The 17,050-nt window shown below is 43.3% G+C and overlaps 1 long non-coding RNA gene across 2 annotated transcripts; it reads left to right on the forward strand.

Moving 5' to 3' along the window:
• The first annotated feature begins 9,490 nt into the window (after nucleotides 1–9,490).
• LOC141933889 (uncharacterized) lies at nucleotides 9,491–14,782 on the forward strand. 2 transcript variants are annotated; one of them, XR_012626241.1, is made up of 2 exons: nucleotides 9,491–12,123; nucleotides 14,569–14,782. It is a non-coding gene; the product is annotated as an uncharacterized LOC141933889 (long non-coding RNA). The 2 variants fall into 2 exon arrangements; XR_012626240.1 differs by lacking the exon at nucleotides 9,491–12,123 and adding an exon at nucleotides 13,630–13,674.
• The last annotated feature ends 2,268 nt before the right edge of the window (nucleotides 14,783–17,050 follow it).

The raw sequence follows: 17,050 nt of genomic DNA on the forward strand, positions 1-17,050 counted from the left end.
TTGCCACTCCTTCCCTGTACAACCTCAAACGGGAAAAAAATGAAATAATCAGAACTTTAGGAAAACTGTAAAGTAGTGAGTACAATTTCAAAATAACCAGCAAAGAGAATATTTAAGCACAAAGCAACAAGTTTTCTTGGAGAAGATCTGTGGGAAGCAAGAAGGGAGGTCGTCTGCAGTCCAAAACATTGCCTTTCAGTAGGTATAAAAATACTGTAACCCCATTTCCCTTAAACACAGAACCAGCCAGAAAATAAAGTGAAACATGTTGATTATCATCACAGGAGTGATGGCTAGGGAGGGAAAGAAGGAGGGGTAAGAGACATGTGTCTACATGCTCAATACCGAAGCAAGAAGGGTTGAAGCGAAGCAGATGTGTATCTGAAAGCAGCCAGTCTTGGGTGGGGAACACGACACGACCCTCACGACCGCTTGTCCATCTCCTCTTTGGCCTGAGACTAGAGAGAGGACAAGTGAAACAAATGGGGTCACAGCTTAGCACATATCGTAGAGCCACCTAACAGGGAAAAAAAACCTGCCTCTTTCAGTTTCAAATGACTCAAAGAGAAATTGTTCCACCACTTCAGCTTTTTTGGCTGCACATCCCCTTAGAACAGAGTGCAGGGAGCATTTTATCTCATCTCCATTTTCTAAATCTAGGTCACCTCAATCCGTGGCTGCGCTGCTAGTGATACCTCTATGATTTGCCACAGCCCTGGCTTGAAGTCAGCAGCAACTTCAGAAATGCTAAACGGCAGGTAGTGTCTAACTAGCAAATGGAGGGGGCTTCTTACAGCCCAGTCTCTGCACAGTCACTGAAGGAGACAGATCACCTACCTTTAAGGAGAAAAGCCTTTGGGCCCACAATCAAAAGCCAAGAAAATTCACCTTGTCAGCTGCTGGACACAGCAACAGGAGAACGCATCGTTCATTACCACCATGCTGCTCCAGTATGGCTACACAACTTGCCTCTGGTAAAAGGAAACAGGGATGGAACAGACTGAGAAAGTGGTTCACACACTGCTGTCAAACTTTCTGGAGATATCCTGATGTCTCCCCTTGAGATGCTTGCAGACCTAAGACCAGCATAATTGAAGTAAAAAAAATGAAATCTGAAACCAGCCCTTGCAGTTCAAGAAGTGTAGCCTTTTCCCTTTCCTTGCTCATGTGGGGTTGTCCCTTAAAAAGGTCTAAAGGATGAACATGTAGAAGATGTCCTCGTTTATCACAGCAACGTCTATTGCTGCAAACTGAAAGAGGGAGAAGTGCTTCAGACCTGCTTTAGATTAGGAAGAGACAGGAGAAATAAAAAGAGCATCTGACACCAAAATAAAACTATTTTGGTCACTGACATCTCCCTTATTCTAAATGAAGCAATTGTGGGCTACGTTTGTTTTGCATTCATAATTAGCAGACAGAACAGATGGCAAAGGCGTCACTTAAAGCCACACGTCCGACAAAATAACCCAGGCTGCCAGTGCAATTTTTCACTAGGAACAAGGAATACTTTCCCCTCTTCCTCCCATTGAAACGTATCCCAAAGAAATGAGGCCAGCAAATGTTTGCATCAAGTAGGGGATTCACCGCAAAAAGGAATCCATTGTGTTTTGGAGTGTGTTGATTACTGGCTGAGTGAGGAAGAAAAGGGCAATAGCAAATGGATTGCGAAGAGAACAAAAAATAGGAATGGAAACTAGCAATACATTGCCAGCAATATAACAAGGGGCTCAAATAAACATATACTCTCTCCTGCCTTCAGTCTTGTGGTTCAGGCATGAACTGGAACTCAGGACATCTGCATTTCATTTAAAAGACAACTGAATAGGAGAATCTTTATCAGTGAAGGTATCTGCGGTCCCACACCCACACCTGACTCCTTCTGTATTAAATGTGCTTACCCTCTCAAAACCTATGGACACTGGAAAACTCACTGACAAACAAGCAAGGCACAAAGTTTAATGCACCACCCACTGCATGCGGACAGTTCATAACCACGGCTAGGAGAGACTATTTCACTAGAAATCTGGAGTGTAAAACGCGTGTGTGGCACTCCCATCCTATTTCTTCTGCCCCAAGAACAGGCAAGGAATGAGATTAAAAAAAAAACCCAAACCCCATACTACTTGCTGAAAACACTGAAGTCCTGTTCCTTGGTCTACTGGATAGTACTGTGTTTGGCTTGTGACACCCAGAATACACATCCGTGAACATCTCAGAGGAAGTACCTCTCTGGGGAATCTCTCCTGACAGCCCATCTTGTGTGTCAAAGTCCCTTTGTTAAGTTCTTAACCTCCTACAAAGCCCAAACAATTTAATCACGGTGAATATCCCTGCTTGTTGGAAAGAAAAAGGAGAGACAGATACTAATACAGTTTCATTCCTTTTATAGCCTTGTGAGGTCCTCCGGCAGCCTTGCTGATGGACTACAAGAGGATTTTGGCATACCGTTCTCTGAGCACTATGGATAAGCTGTTCCTAACATGCATGACTGAGCAGTATCAGGACACAGACTGATGGGCAATATAATAAACATCATGAGCCTTGCCTCACTCATATTGCAAATGTGCTAGTAATCTTGAGCTTCCATAGCTACTGCAGTCTCGAAACCTCCTCTCTGATACTATTAAGATGCTAATAACTGTGTCTTGTCCAGCTATTGCAGCCACAGGCCTCCTCTCTCAGACACTGCAAATGTGCTAATAATTGTGCGTCTCAGTAGCTACTGCAGTGTAGAACTCTGCTCTCTCTGATGTTGTAAATACACTAATAATAATGAGGCTCAATACTACTGTAGCCAGCTCAGCTGATTCTCAGCAAAAGAACAATGCCTAGAGAAAGAGCACAGATCTCCAGGAAAGAGCACAGGCTTAGGGAAAAAAGATAGGTGCCTAGGAAAGGGCACAGACCTAGAGAAAGAGAATAGGTCCCTACAAGAGAGTTGGGTCCCTAGGAAAGCACGTAGACTTAGGACAGACCTCAGCAGGACCCAAAGCTACTATCTCCATCTTCTTCCACTGGTCAAAGACCCTTCCAAAAAAGGGAAGCCTCCCTGGGGAGGAATACACTGACTAAGCCCCATCTATCAGCCAGGTGTCTCCATTAGGAGGGACAGGCTCCCTCAACACTCACCCTTTCAGTGAGGCTCATGGGATCCGGATGATACTTTGAGCAAACCCCTTAGCAGTTCTCCCTCAGGCCTTACCGTCCCTGATTAACCCTCCTTTCCCCCCAAAAGCATGCCTCAAACCACCGTGAATTAGAAACATCCAAATAATGTCAGCACAGAGGCACTCTGTTCATGCAACAGGACTAACGCACGCTAACAGAGATGTTTCTTCTACAAGGCAGCACAGTAACTGGGGCAATTGCAGTGGAAAATCTCTCCCAAGCACTGCTCCTCCATTCACCCTCTACTGGTATAGGAAAGGGCTCAGAAGTTTCAGCAAGTTCCACAATTTTTTCATATATAGTATTAAGAACATTCAACTTTAAACAGAGAAAGCACAGTCACATTATTTTATGGGACTTAATACAAAGCAGCTATATTAATGCAAGATACAGTTAATTCATCTTCCTAAACCAGATGGTTCTAACATTTTTGGACACCTTGTTCCTATTTCCTCTCTGTTGTATAGTGGAGACTCAACTTTGTTTTTACTTCTTTTCACAGTTATCTGAACATTCATAAGCAGAGAGCATTGTGCAAGAAACAGGCTCATCTAAAACACCAGCGTGACTTCCTCCCAGCTCCAGCCTCAAATGCCATTTGCTTTCTGTTACTGCCACTAGCTCTAATCTCCCTGCTTTTTCCAGCCGCTCAATAATCCAAGAGAAGGACCCCTATGCTAAGCCATGAGGACTCACAGCCCAGGGGCATAGCTTAATACCCTCCAAATATAGAGCTGGACATTGGTCCACTGGCATAACTTTTAAACATTCAGCAACTGCTCTAAATTAGGAACCTGCTCCACAAATGCTCCTAGAGCTGTTTTGCATCTACTGGGAATTCCCTTTAGATTTCTAAGAGAGGGAATACCCGCTACCAGTATACTGCCCTCACCCTCAATTCTGCGGCTTACAAAGAGGCCCATGAAAACTTCACAGGGGCTACAACTCTCTCAGATAAAATTCACACTGCGAGAAATCTGTCACAATGGTCTCAGGCTCGTTCCACAAAATTACTAAGACTCCTTACTCAGAAATATTGGGATCTGAGGTGCCCAAGAGAATGATTCTCAAAATCATATAATGACAGAATGGTTTGGGTTGGAAGGGACCTTAAAGATCACCCAGTTCCACCCCCCTGCCATGGGCAGGGACACCTTCCACTAGCCCAGGTTGCCCAAAGCCCCGTCCAACCTGGCCTTGAACCCTTCCAGGGAGGGGGCAGCCACAGCTTCTCTGGGCAACCTGGGCCAGTGTCTCCCCACCCTCACAGGGAAGAATTTCTTCCCAATATCTAATCTAAATCTCCCCTCTGTCAGTTTAAAACCATCACCCCTCGTCCTACCCCTATCCCCTGATCAAGAGTCCCTCCCCCCCTTTCCTGTAGCCCCCTTTAAGTACTGGGAGGCCGCTATAAGGTCTCCCCAGAGCCTTCCCTTCTCCAGGCTGAACACCCCCAGCCTGTCCTCACAGGGGAGGAGCTCCAGCCTGCTGATTGCCTTTGTGGCCTCTTCTGGACCCGCTCGAGCAGGTCCATGTCCTTCTCAGACTCAAGTCTTAGCTACCCGGTTTGCTGTCATGCATGTCCCACTCAGGCCTCTGCACAAAATGCAATGACCATGGCCAATCGCATGCAAAGCCCTGAAAGCAGATCACACCGTCCTCCATTTCTGCAGAAGACCAGCAGTGAAAAGACCAAGGAAATAAAGGAGAAGACCGTGCTGCCCATCTAGGCGATTTTAGAGGTCAGTGCCCTAACCAGCTGGCTGTCAGCTGCTTTCTAGTGTCAGGACTCGGCACTTCCTGCTAAAGTTGTGGAAAAAAGATGGAAAGATTCAGTGCACTGAAAGGTGAAGCACAGCTCCCTGATGTGCTGCCTGTGGCGCTGACCTGGCAAAGGGGAAACCTGGTCTCCTACCCCTGCTTCAAGGACTATGTTACATTCTGCATTAAATAGTCAGCAACTCAAATGCACAAACAGTCCTCAAAGCTGTAATCTCAATATCAATACTGAGATAAAACAATCCACTAGTCAACTCATTCGTACAATCACTGGAGGAGGTAGGAAGGTGAATACCCTAAGACCTTGCCTCTGTCAATACTTAGTTATTCATGCAAAGTGGAGCGGCATTAACGTAGGCTGGAGTTTAGCACACATTCCTGCAAGCTGGATGTGGTTCAAATTTCCTCAAGGTAGGAGAGGTAATCGAACCGGGGTGTTCCACATCTGAGGTGACCACACTAATTCCTGACGTGCTTGACGAAAAGAAGATGCTACCATGACTGCTGCTGCTGCCTACCACTCTTCCTTCATTTTGTCAAATCCAGCCTTTAAAGCTCTGCATTTTGTTTTGTGAAAGCTCAAGGCAAACATATTACGCTAGGCATGAGTTAAAAAATGGTGTGTGGGTAAAAGATTCCCTTTTGGGGGGGGGGCAATATAGAGTTTTTTCCCTTAAATTCCCAAGTCTGCCACTGATCTCCCTTCCTCCCTCCCCCCTAAAAATAGCCCATTATTCACAAAATCCAGGAACAGATTAATCCCACTGAAGTCAAGAGTAGTTATAAGATTTCTGAAAACTTGGTACACTTCTAATTTAGGCGCCAATGAATTCAGTAGATTAACAGGTGTCAACATATTCACGCACAGGGCTTAATAAAAGCAAAAGGCATTTGGACCCAGAATTCAACAGTAGCAGAACAAAGCTGGTATGCTTATTATATAAGCATGCACACATTATTCATCAGTTTGCAAGCCATATTATCATGCTATCTACACCCATATGTGTTATTCACTATGTTACACAGTAGGCATATGTGCATTCAATATTTAATCTGCAATAGCACTTGGGGACATCAATTAGACATGTGTTATATCTTTTAGAACATACATAAGTAGAGAAGTAGAGAGAGAGATGAATCTCGATGCAAAGAGAGGTATTTCAAATCTCCAAAGGTAAATCCTTTACAAATGGATTTACTGGGTCAATTCACCTTTATGTACAGTGCTCCTGCAAGTCTTAAGCACTGGCTATTACATGGTGTCCTACCATTTCTTCATGGTGGGAATTTTACCTGGTACGTATAACACCTCTCACTTCCACAGCATTAATTTTTGCCCATAGGCAAGATTCTCAGAAGTGCCATAAAGTATGCAGTTACCTCATTCCCACTGTTTAATCATAATTTCAAGAGAATGAGGTAACCAATCTCACCACCAATAAATTTATTATCTTTGCTCAACCTAATTTTCCTCCTTTTTTTTCATTTATTCCCTTAAACCTATTCACATCTACGGTCTTGTATTAATGCTATGCATTCATGGCACTCAGAATAATGATTCCCACAGTGAGTGGCAGCTCTGAACTCCATCTTGAATTCCATATCTCCTGCTGGAAAGACGCTAACCTGAGATGAGATGTCTTCAGGCAGCTACCAGCTCACGGAAGGGGGGACATGTGCCACTACTAGTAGTACAGGGGCTCCTGGTAACTTCTGCAGAGCTACATGTGGCACCGTTGTGGCGTAGGTCAGGTAGGCTGGAAGTCTCCCAGGTGTGCTTTTTCCACAACTTCTTTCTACGCTTGGGCAACCAGGCTGAGAGACCTTAAGAATGCCTGAGCAATTCTCACAGCCTCTTGAAAATCAAGCTTCTTATTGATTTTTGCATTTCCAAGCATGCCAGAAAGCCTCAGAACTGTGTATTACCAGTTACTTTTGACAATGAGACTGTGATATTGTTTGGGGCTTGCAAAATATAGATAAACATTATTCCAACATTAAGACATACTTTCTGATAACAAGTTTAAGGTTCCTTTGGCTTTCTTTCATCCTGTTACTATAAATTCTTGCCCAAATTTCTCAGGAGGGCCGAACTCAAATCCATTTAAAAGTACCCATGCAGTAATAAATAAAATAATAATTAATAGGTTACCTAGATAAAGGCTTTCCATCTTAGGGCAGAGGAAAGTATTAGTTAATTAATCATCAAGTTGGCATTAACTTATCTTTTGGCACCTACAATAAAATGTAAATCTAAAACGAGCAGTAGGGGGGGGAACAAAGAAATAAGAAGCCAACAATAGTTTTGGAAATGGATGACAAAATCCAAATGTTCTGCCTCACTGCTGCTAAATTAAGCGCAGTGTTATCAGTGCAAAGATTAAAAAAAGAGAGATTTTCCTCTGAACCTTAAGTCGCACTTCTTAGCTGCACAGGACATGACAGCAGTAGTGAAGACAAGAGAATTCACTCACCCTGAAAATGAGTGGAAATAAAAAAGGATCTGTTCAGTTCTTGATTTCCCCAAACACAGTTCTATAGAGCAGAAAAAGAAAGAAGGACATTAGTTTATTGTACGCAGCAGATGAAGAAGTGATCCCCCACACTCCTGCCCTTCCTAGGCACCATCCAACCCACCTTTGCCTTGCTCTGCCTTCTCTTCCCTTGCATGGCACAAGGCAGGGGATTACAGCCAACCTGTCCTTTTTTTATACTGCTAAGTGGAAAGAGCTCTAGCGAGACCCTGGCTTTAGCTGAATATTGTTCTGGGAATTATTTTGGTGTAAAAAGGATGAGAAAAATTGTTTTCCCACCTTCCATCAGAGGCTCTCAGCTGCTGAACAAAGATGAAAGATCCTCACATGGAATTGACTTTTCTCCAATTAATTTTGTTTAGCTTCCTTTTGAGCAAAAAATCACTCTTTCAGATAGAAGCTAGTTCCAGAAACACGTGTACCATGTTCAATGTATGCATCAATTTGAGTATTAAGGGATGCACAGTTCTCCCATGATTGCTCTACCTACAGCCGAACTGCACGTTCTCTGCCCCTTGCTCTGTCTGCATAATGAAAAGTCAGTTAGGTTCTTGTTTGTTATGGTTTTCTGGGATTCTTGCAGAAGTTAAAGAGGTCTCTCAACATCCCTGTCCATATGAGACAGCAATGACAGCACAGAAGACACCAAGAGGGACATTACACTCTCCTAAACTTCTTGAAAAATCATTTCTTCTCCTAATTAACATTAAGGTGTGGGAAACCTAGGCCTTAATTTTTAAGCTACTCCAAGGCTTTCCTATCGTTTTCTATTGCTGTTGATTTTTGATAGTATTGCTAATTATAACTACTACACCAGACCATAAACTGGCAGCCTCAAGTCAGATGATCCAAAGCCCATCCGAGTCAAACTACCTCTGCTACTGACTTTCTCCAAGACCTCGGGCAAGCCAAGTATTCTTGGGGTGCATCAGTTCCCCATCTATTAAGGTAAGATAGAAAGCACTGCTCTAGCTTATGGGGATGCCATGCTTGAGTACTACGAACCTGGAAGTTATCTAGGCACTAAGATGGAGAGATGCTTTGATGCTCTTGGGCTCAAAAGACAGATCTGCTGTAATGTTTTTTTGATTACATGGTTAATTGTGCCTTAACTATGTAACTGAATTAGATAGTTAATCTTTACCATTGACCCTTTCTTGGTAAAATCACTTAATCAACCTATATCACCACGTATTTCTCAGATAAACCTGACGATATACTCCCCTCAGAAGAAAAATGGTGAAAACAACTAATGCCTCATAAAACACTGTTAAAAAGAAAAATACTACATCTGGCACTTTTACCCCAAATCCAGATGAGAACCAGCAAGGGACATGATTATACGCATTTCTTCCAAAACTACAATTAATAAACATTCAGTTCGGTTCCACGTCAAACGTTTTGCAACCACCTGTGGGTGTTTATTTGATCAAAGTAACTGTGATCCTTCCTGCCTAGGCACAGGCAAATCACTGCCTGGTAAAGGAGACAGTAGGATGGATGTGCACTTTGTTCCTCCAGAAAGCCAGTTTATTACCAAATGAACTGTGAATAAGGGAAGGTAGGAAGACAGTCTTAAACCATCTTTGCTCCTGCCTTTAATTCAAGATATCCTAAACTACGTTTGCCTACAATAACCTCCCAGGAGTCCTCCTATCATCCAAGGCACCCTAGAGCCCATAAACCCAGCGTTGCCAGAAGACATGAAGGCACCTGGTACAGGGCAGCTCCAGCAGCCGCACGACACCTGGGTAAGGTTCTATAAGCAAAAATCAATGTATTTCTAATCAGCAGGGCTACTTAGGCACAGCGTAGGGCCCACAGCTACTCCAAGAGCCCCTACAATCCCATCCAAATGAAAACTTACTACTTTCATAGATCCCTATACCAACCCTAATATTCTCTTTCCTTCTGTTTCCCTTTTGACACCAAAATGGTATGAAATCCAGCAACTCAGCATGTTCTGATCCAATGCACAAAACCCACCAAGACCTGGTCTTAGCTGCATCAAAGTCCATTCAGAGGCTGCATATTTTTCCCCCAACTTGTCCAGCCACAGTGACTCACAAATCCACAGCGAGGAGAGGTAAAATGTTTCTGGATCTCTAAAGAAAGAGAGGATGCAGTTTTAGGTGTCAGGCTTTTTTTTTTTTTTTTTCACTGAATCTTGTATTCATTAATTTCATTTCAAGAATGAAGTCAGATTTTTTTTTTTTTAATGTGGCTGGTTATTTGACGAGTGAAGCATTAGATTTGTGAGTTGTTCTGCAAGCCAAAACATGCTCCCTTTCATTCATAACACTGAGCTGCTCTGCGTTAAACAGCCGATTATCATGAATGAAGTGGGTGTAACTTCCTTGAAATCCTCCAAAGACCTGTCAAAGCAGAGCTACTGCAGCTCAGTTTTCTCCTTGAAGCGTACAGATCATTGGTTTAATTGTTCCACACTGATCTTGAAATATGCTTTCTTGGTTCAAAGCATTAGGCAGTATCATTTTTTTGAGGAGGAAAGGGGAAGGGTGGAGAATGGTGCCTCAGGATAAGAGAGAAAAGTAGGTATATGTCTCAACCATCAAATTTAGATTTTCTTTTGGAATCTAAATTAAGCTTCATCCATTTAAAAAGTACGTCAGACAAAACCTTACAAATCAAAGCCCTGGCCTGTTTTGCATGGATAATCAAGAGCCTCTGGCTCTTTTTGTAAGAGGAAATGTTTAACCCTAAAGAGAAGAGGACTGATCTTATGGTTAAAGTGCTGGCCAGTGACTTAGAAAATTTAAATTTGACTCCAGGTCTGCCATTCTCCATCCTGTTTCAAGCCTTTTGGTGGTGTCCCAGTGTTACCACTTTTAAAAAGGAACACGCTGCTATTTGTAAACTGTGATGGTCTTTGAGCCTAGAGGCTGAAAGACTACACATACACCAATAAATAAACATGCTACAATCTTTGTCTATGAACTTGTTTAATATAAAGATCTTTCCAAGGATGGCCATTATCTTTAACAAAAAGACCTGCAGCATCTCAACTATTCATCTTACCACACTTTAGGACACCAATGGATGGATCTTGGCCAGTAATAAATTGTGATAGTGCCACTGACTTTGGCCGACCCACTAAATATGTGATCCACATCTGATCTCTTGCCTAACATTTTTAAAGCCTGGAAAGCTAGAGGTGACTACAGGAAACTCAGTAAAGAAAAACAAAGACACGAGTACTAACACAGGGTTAGTCTCTGGAAACACTGCGGAAAGTGGCACCACTGAAAACTATTACAATTTTTGTATTTCAGCTCAGATTTTCTGCTAAATTTCATTATCTCACCCACAACCAAAACAACAACAACAAATCTTGATGGGAGTTTCATGACAACCGCTTTTACACATTCTTAACAGCTATAACACTAACAAAGGCTGGCGCTTTTGGAGGAAAAAAAAAAGAAAAAATATTTGTCCAGCATTTTGGAAATCTCAAAACCAGTAACACATTGCAGCCAGCTCCAGAGACAGCGCTGCTTCCCACCTGCTCCCAACTCCTTTATCACCTCCCCGCAATGAGGCAATGCCCACTGCGGAGCAGTCACGTTTGCCTGAAGGCTGTACCCTCCTGAAATGCTGTCCCCTCTCCTTCAGACTCCAGTGCAGTCAGCTAAAGGTGCCCACAGCAGGGCAGGTACTCTACCAGCTCCATCTTGTAAAAATCCACATCTCTTCCTCACTTATCAGCAAATGGAAATCACGAGAGCGTGTCCCGAGGGATTATTCTGCTCCCATTAAAGCGAGCGAGAATTTTGACACTGGCTTAAAAAGCAGCAAGTGCTGGCTGACATACAAGCAGGTCTGACAGGTTGCATTTTCATTCTCATTACTATTACGGGCGTGAGGATTCATTTCTATTTATCTTTAGCTGGCATTCGGTCCTGGATTTAAACTGCATCTGTGGTTGCATTGCTGTGAAATGTATCACTACTTATGACTCACACTGCAAAGGACACATTTGTAAACTGACCCACCATTGACAAAATCCTCTCTTTCTTCATTTGTAGGAGGCGAGATGAGGCATAGGTTCCTTGTCTGATTCATTTCCTGAGGAAATTTTTACTCTATGCATCTTTTTCAGTCCTTATTCAGTCAGAGAGTAGTGAAGTGATTAATACAAAATCCATGCTTGACACAGAGTAGAAGGAGGATTCATTCAAATTCTTTTAAAATCAGCGCTTAATTAATTGCTTAGAAAAACAACCCATTGCCAAAAATGTGTGGGGTTGTTTTTTGGCTTTTTTTTCTTTCCTTTTTTTTTTTTTTTTTTTTTTTTCCAGTTGAGAAAGCTTTTTCAGTTGAGAAACTAATTACAGGCAACGGCACACAGCAAAATGCACGAAGGACAAATCTGGCACCTTTTGAAATCAGCCCCTCGGAAGGAAGAATTAGCAACCTGGACAGAGCTCCAGGCAACTCCAGCTCTCCTGCGTCTGGTGCTCAATCTAATTCACTTACAGCCAGCCCTGGTCCTTTCTCACAACACTGCAGAAATCCTAGGAGAGCTGGATATCTAACACCTCTGACAAACACAGACAACGATCAGAAAATTAAAATTGCCAGAAATAAAAGATAACACAAAGAGAGCCCTGAGGAAACTGCAGTAAGTTTCTTGACAATTTTTATCTACCTGATTATTCATATCAAGACAGTACTAACCAAGTCCAGATCGGGATGGGGTTGTGAACAATCCCTGGGGCTTGGAAGGCTGCTCAGAACTTGGCACTCGGGATCAGGCTCGTTTCTCCATCCTATTAGGGTGGACAATGTTAGCCTACAGAATTAGGGAGAAAAACAAGTGTGTCCTTTCCCTTCATTTCTTCTCCCTCTCTCTCTCTCTCTCTCTCCACATTCTTCTCCTCTTGTCTTTTTCACTGCGAGCACTGAATGATGGGATTTTTGACATCAGAGGAAAGTCATCCTTTCTCCACTCCCCCAGCTCCTGTCCGCTTCCTCCTTATACACGTCTGTTCGTTTGCATACTATATCCCCACTCAAAGAACGGGATCAGCTGATCTGACCACAGCTTCATCTAACTAAGCATCCTAAATCCTGCCCAAAGTAGACCAGACTGACTGGTTCATTCACCCTGGCAGCCTGCTACCAACAAGCCTTTAAAGTACATTTTGTAACTGCGACATAGCTGGCACCGACTATAGCAAAGTCATTGTTTAGTCAAGGTAAAGTGACCTCTATTTACTTAGACAACTCAGCTGCCTACAGGGAATAACTGGATTCGAGATAAGTGAAAATTTGCTGGGAAAGTTTCACTTTGGCTGGGCTGATGCTTACTACAATAAGCTAAATGTTTGGTCAGTTCATGCCCTTTCTCCTGCAGTTTCTTCAGCCCTTTGATTTATTATCTGTGACTAGACAGCAAATGACCCCATCCAATTTCAGCGAGTCTGTGGTAAGCCAAAGACAGATGACAGACTTGTTCAACTAAGTATATTTTCTGGTCCCAAATAAATACCCCATTGATTATCATAAGCTGCCAGGCACCTGCCGTAAGTTGTTTATTCGTGTATTAAAGAAAAGCACTAACTGAATCGGGCCTTTTTCTGCCTGCAGCTTCTCCTTTTCACCAGGCATCAGTGCAGGAGAACAAGTTAAATCCATCAGTGCAGGAGAACAAGTTAAATCCAGCTGCACTTTAGGGGCTGGTGACCAGGACCGTGTGCAGGGTCAGGATAACGGCTGGTGGGAGCTGAGCACCACCCCAGGAACCGCGTCTGCAGTGACTCAGGCATGACTCTGAGTCACGGCCCTTCTCCTGCTTCCTCCTTTCTCTGGGGGGGCGGAGGTAGGAATTTCCTGCTGGCCTGTCCTTGTAAATCACAACGTCCTGTTGCAGCAACGCTGCTGGGAGGGTCAGTGAGCGGGAGAACCGGAGCCGCTGCCCAGTCCACCTGCTCTGCAGAAGGAGAGATGGGGCACACCGCCCCACTCAGGCACCTCTCCACTGGGCAGACAGCAGAGAGATATCACAGCAGGACCCTGGGTCCCCTTGCTCCGCATCGTGGGTCAAATTGCAGAATAGTCCTGACATCTTCAGATGCCCAACAACTTGACTGAAACCGCACACTATCCAGCCAGCAACTCAGGAAGCCAATTGTCCTCTTACAAATACATGAATTACACTGATATAACCCAGGTAATTTCTCTGCCTTTCTTCAAGACAGCACCATAAGTGAGAAGAGAATCAAGTCCTAAATGTGTGGCATGGCATGGCATGGCATAGCATCCCCTATACCTATGAATCTGAAGGTGAAAACCAAGACATTTGGTGCAGGTTCTGGGGCAAATCCAACCATGAAACGCCACCCAGTGAAAGTCTTCCCAGCTGGCCTTCAAAAAAGTTGAACTTAATTACAGTTGCAGCTGGAAGGATTTCACTATCACAAAAGAACTCAAAAACACGGATGATCTGTGCCATGATAACCCTGAGAAAAGCCAGCATATAACTGTGAGAAAATGGGCCATGCATAATTAGGAAGGGAAGAAAATGTATTAGCCTCACGAAGACCGCCTTCCAGAGCAGATCTAACCTATTCACTGGTGAAAGTCAGTGTTTGGAGTAAGAAACTGAGTGGTGGAACGGAAAGGAGGGACGCTGGCAAAGATGGCACTAAGCAGAATTCCTGGTCATACTCCAGGGACGGTGAGACAAGACCAAGTTTAGCTTACACCAAATACACAGGAGGAAAAACGAGCTCTACACGGTGGGAGTCGTTCCTTCAGACTCCACACAAAGAACTGGACTGACAGACAGCACTAATTTACTCCACAGGTTCACCTGATACACAACCATGTTGTACGGTGCTTAATCACTTTACTTAGAGTAACTGTTAAGTACCACACAGTGACAAATAATATTACACAATAACATTAACAGCACCTACCACAATAGGATTATATCCCTTCAGCCATGCTGGTATGGTTATATGACTTGCCACCAAGCGTGGACACAGCGGGTGGGACTTTTCAACCTCTCTCTGTATATTTTCAATCATGCACCTTTACACTGGTTTAATTTCATCCCTTCTAGGGCTCACTTTGCTTTAGTGATTGCAGGGGAAAACATCCCAGTGTTCAGACAATGGCGACACAAAGGCACACGCATGCGGGGAGATCACCACTTCAGACCGGGATGTTAAAAGCATTTTATGACACTGATACTGGAGGGGGACTTTGTGCATGGTCAAACCTGAATGGATTTTGGCACATTCGTTAATAAAGTATGGTTTTTGAAAGAGATCAAATGGTTCCAATCTGACTTTCACATCTTCTCTGGAAGATGATGGCTCTTGGAGCGTATCATATCTGGGCATCAAAGACTTCCACAAAAAATTTTCATGAGAGCTCTTCTGTCCACAGATAGATGTATAACCGAATGCAGTGACAAGGAAATTAAAGCTAAGTAGATTTTGACCAAAAATAAGACACTCATTTTTAACAGCCAAGGGCAATTAAACCCTGGAAGCACTTCTGAAGGACAGTGGGTGGTTCTCCATCACTCAACGTTTTAAAATCAAGGATAGATATTTTTTATCTAGACAGATGCAGCTCAGACAGGGAAGTCTTAAGGCCAGCATGACAGAGGAGGTCAGAGCAGACTCTGCGGAGGATCCTGGCTGCCTCCATAACCGACCCAGCCGTTCACCTACTGACTCCCCAGCGCTGTTCTTGCAGTACATAGCCTTGTTGTTCACAGTCAGTCTGTTTCCCCACGGATGACCAGACCTGACCCTGCTTAGATTACAAAAGCTAAAGGGTTCAGAAGTGAGGAAAACAGGAAATCCAAACAGTGAAAATCTCAGCAATAACGTTTCCTAACAAAGACCTTCAGATCTCACTCTCAGCCAACAGCTGTCTTCATGACGTCCAAAAAGGATGATGTTTAGCATGGTGAAGACTGTCTTTCTGCTATTTATTTTTACCTTGTTTATTTTTCTATACTGTGACATTTTCCTCCTTGTTAAAATCTTGGTCATAAATGAGGGTGCTAATCCAGACCTAAGAAAACATACACGAACACACGTACTCCATACGCTTCAATTACATGGGCTCACAGGATGCAATTCTCCCTACAGAAAAACAAACCAATACCTGTGCACCACTCAAATTCCCCTTTGGGCCACAAAAGGGGATTGAACGCTGCAGAGCCTTTTTATTTCAAGAGAACTGAAATGAGATGACCTGTAGCTTAATTTATTGCACCACAAAGTCTGCGACTGCAAAGCAACTCCAAACGTTATTCTGCAGGGAAGCGGGAGCAAAAGCTGAAGAGTGAGGAAAGGTTAATTTTGAAGAAAAATACCATGTTTGTTTGCATTACTGTTTCTGCATTTTAAACCTTACCCAAATTTCCTGACCGAATATCTTATATATGCAAATCACAAGTGTGGCTGTGATATTCCTGTGAGCTCTGTGGGCCAAATCTGTGGGTGGCATAAATTGGTGTAGCTCCTGTGCCATTGGGTCATAAGTGAAGACCTTGTCCTAGGTCTTTACAGAAAGTGTTACGGGAATTTAAGGAGGTTGACGAGACATTTTAAGGTCTGGTTGTTTTGCATTCAAATTTTAAATTTCATCCACTTTTTCAGGTGAAATTTGACTTTTCTCCCTGGCACTACAGGCAGGGCAGGTTTTTGCCATTACACTGCCATCTAGTGATACGAGTTTGCAAGGCAAAATAGCTGGCAAAAGATGGCTGACCAACAGCAAGCGCCTGAGCCAAGTTCTGAAAGGAGGGTCCAGAAATAAATTAAATTCAATTGAACAAAAAGGATTGCAAAAGGCACACCCAGTGGTGGCCCTCAACCGTTTACGGGAAAGATAAGCATTATGGTACCTAAGATAACAAAACGCTTACAATAGAAGGGGTTGCATAGAAGCTCATCCATTACCCAGCTGTTACCCATAGTAGGGGACATTCAGGACATGCAATTTTGCAACTACAAGTCTTGAAGTCCAGCTGCTCAGCTGATAGAAACTGCTATTGCTCTAGCAATTTGTAACTGCCAAGTGTAGGTTCAAGCAAAGCCTGCACAGAAGTTTTTCACCAGAATGACACTCTTGCAAGCGCCTGAATGCCTTTGGCCATGCTTCTTCCAGCTTTACTGGATACGTTCCTCAGTATAACTCCCTCCTGCATTCAGCTCAGTTCTACCAGACCATCTGGGCCAACTTTATTCTCTTTGTAATTGATTTCAGTGGTTTCCACCATGGACCATTTTGATAGTCTCTATCCACAGCCATTACTATGGTCAATCGGCATCCAAAAAGGATTTACTAAGCAAGCATGTCATATCGCTTACACAAAATCCTCCTTATAATCCCCATGCTCAAGGACGGGACAGCAAAGTTAAGGCTTAACATATGAACCTGAAATGAACTGACCTTTATGAGTTAAAATCCCAGTCCTAACGTTTTACTCATCTTGAGGATATTTGTCCTCAGTGGTATGTGTGTCAGAGGGCGTGAAAGTGAGAGTGTCTTGAGGTTAACAATTGTTCATACTCATAGTG

The sequence above is a fragment of the Strix aluco genome, chromosome 23 (assembly GCF_031877795.1).
Source record: "Strix aluco isolate bStrAlu1 chromosome 23, bStrAlu1.hap1, whole genome shotgun sequence".
Taxonomy (NCBI): Eukaryota; Metazoa; Chordata; class Aves; order Strigiformes; family Strigidae; genus Strix; species Strix aluco.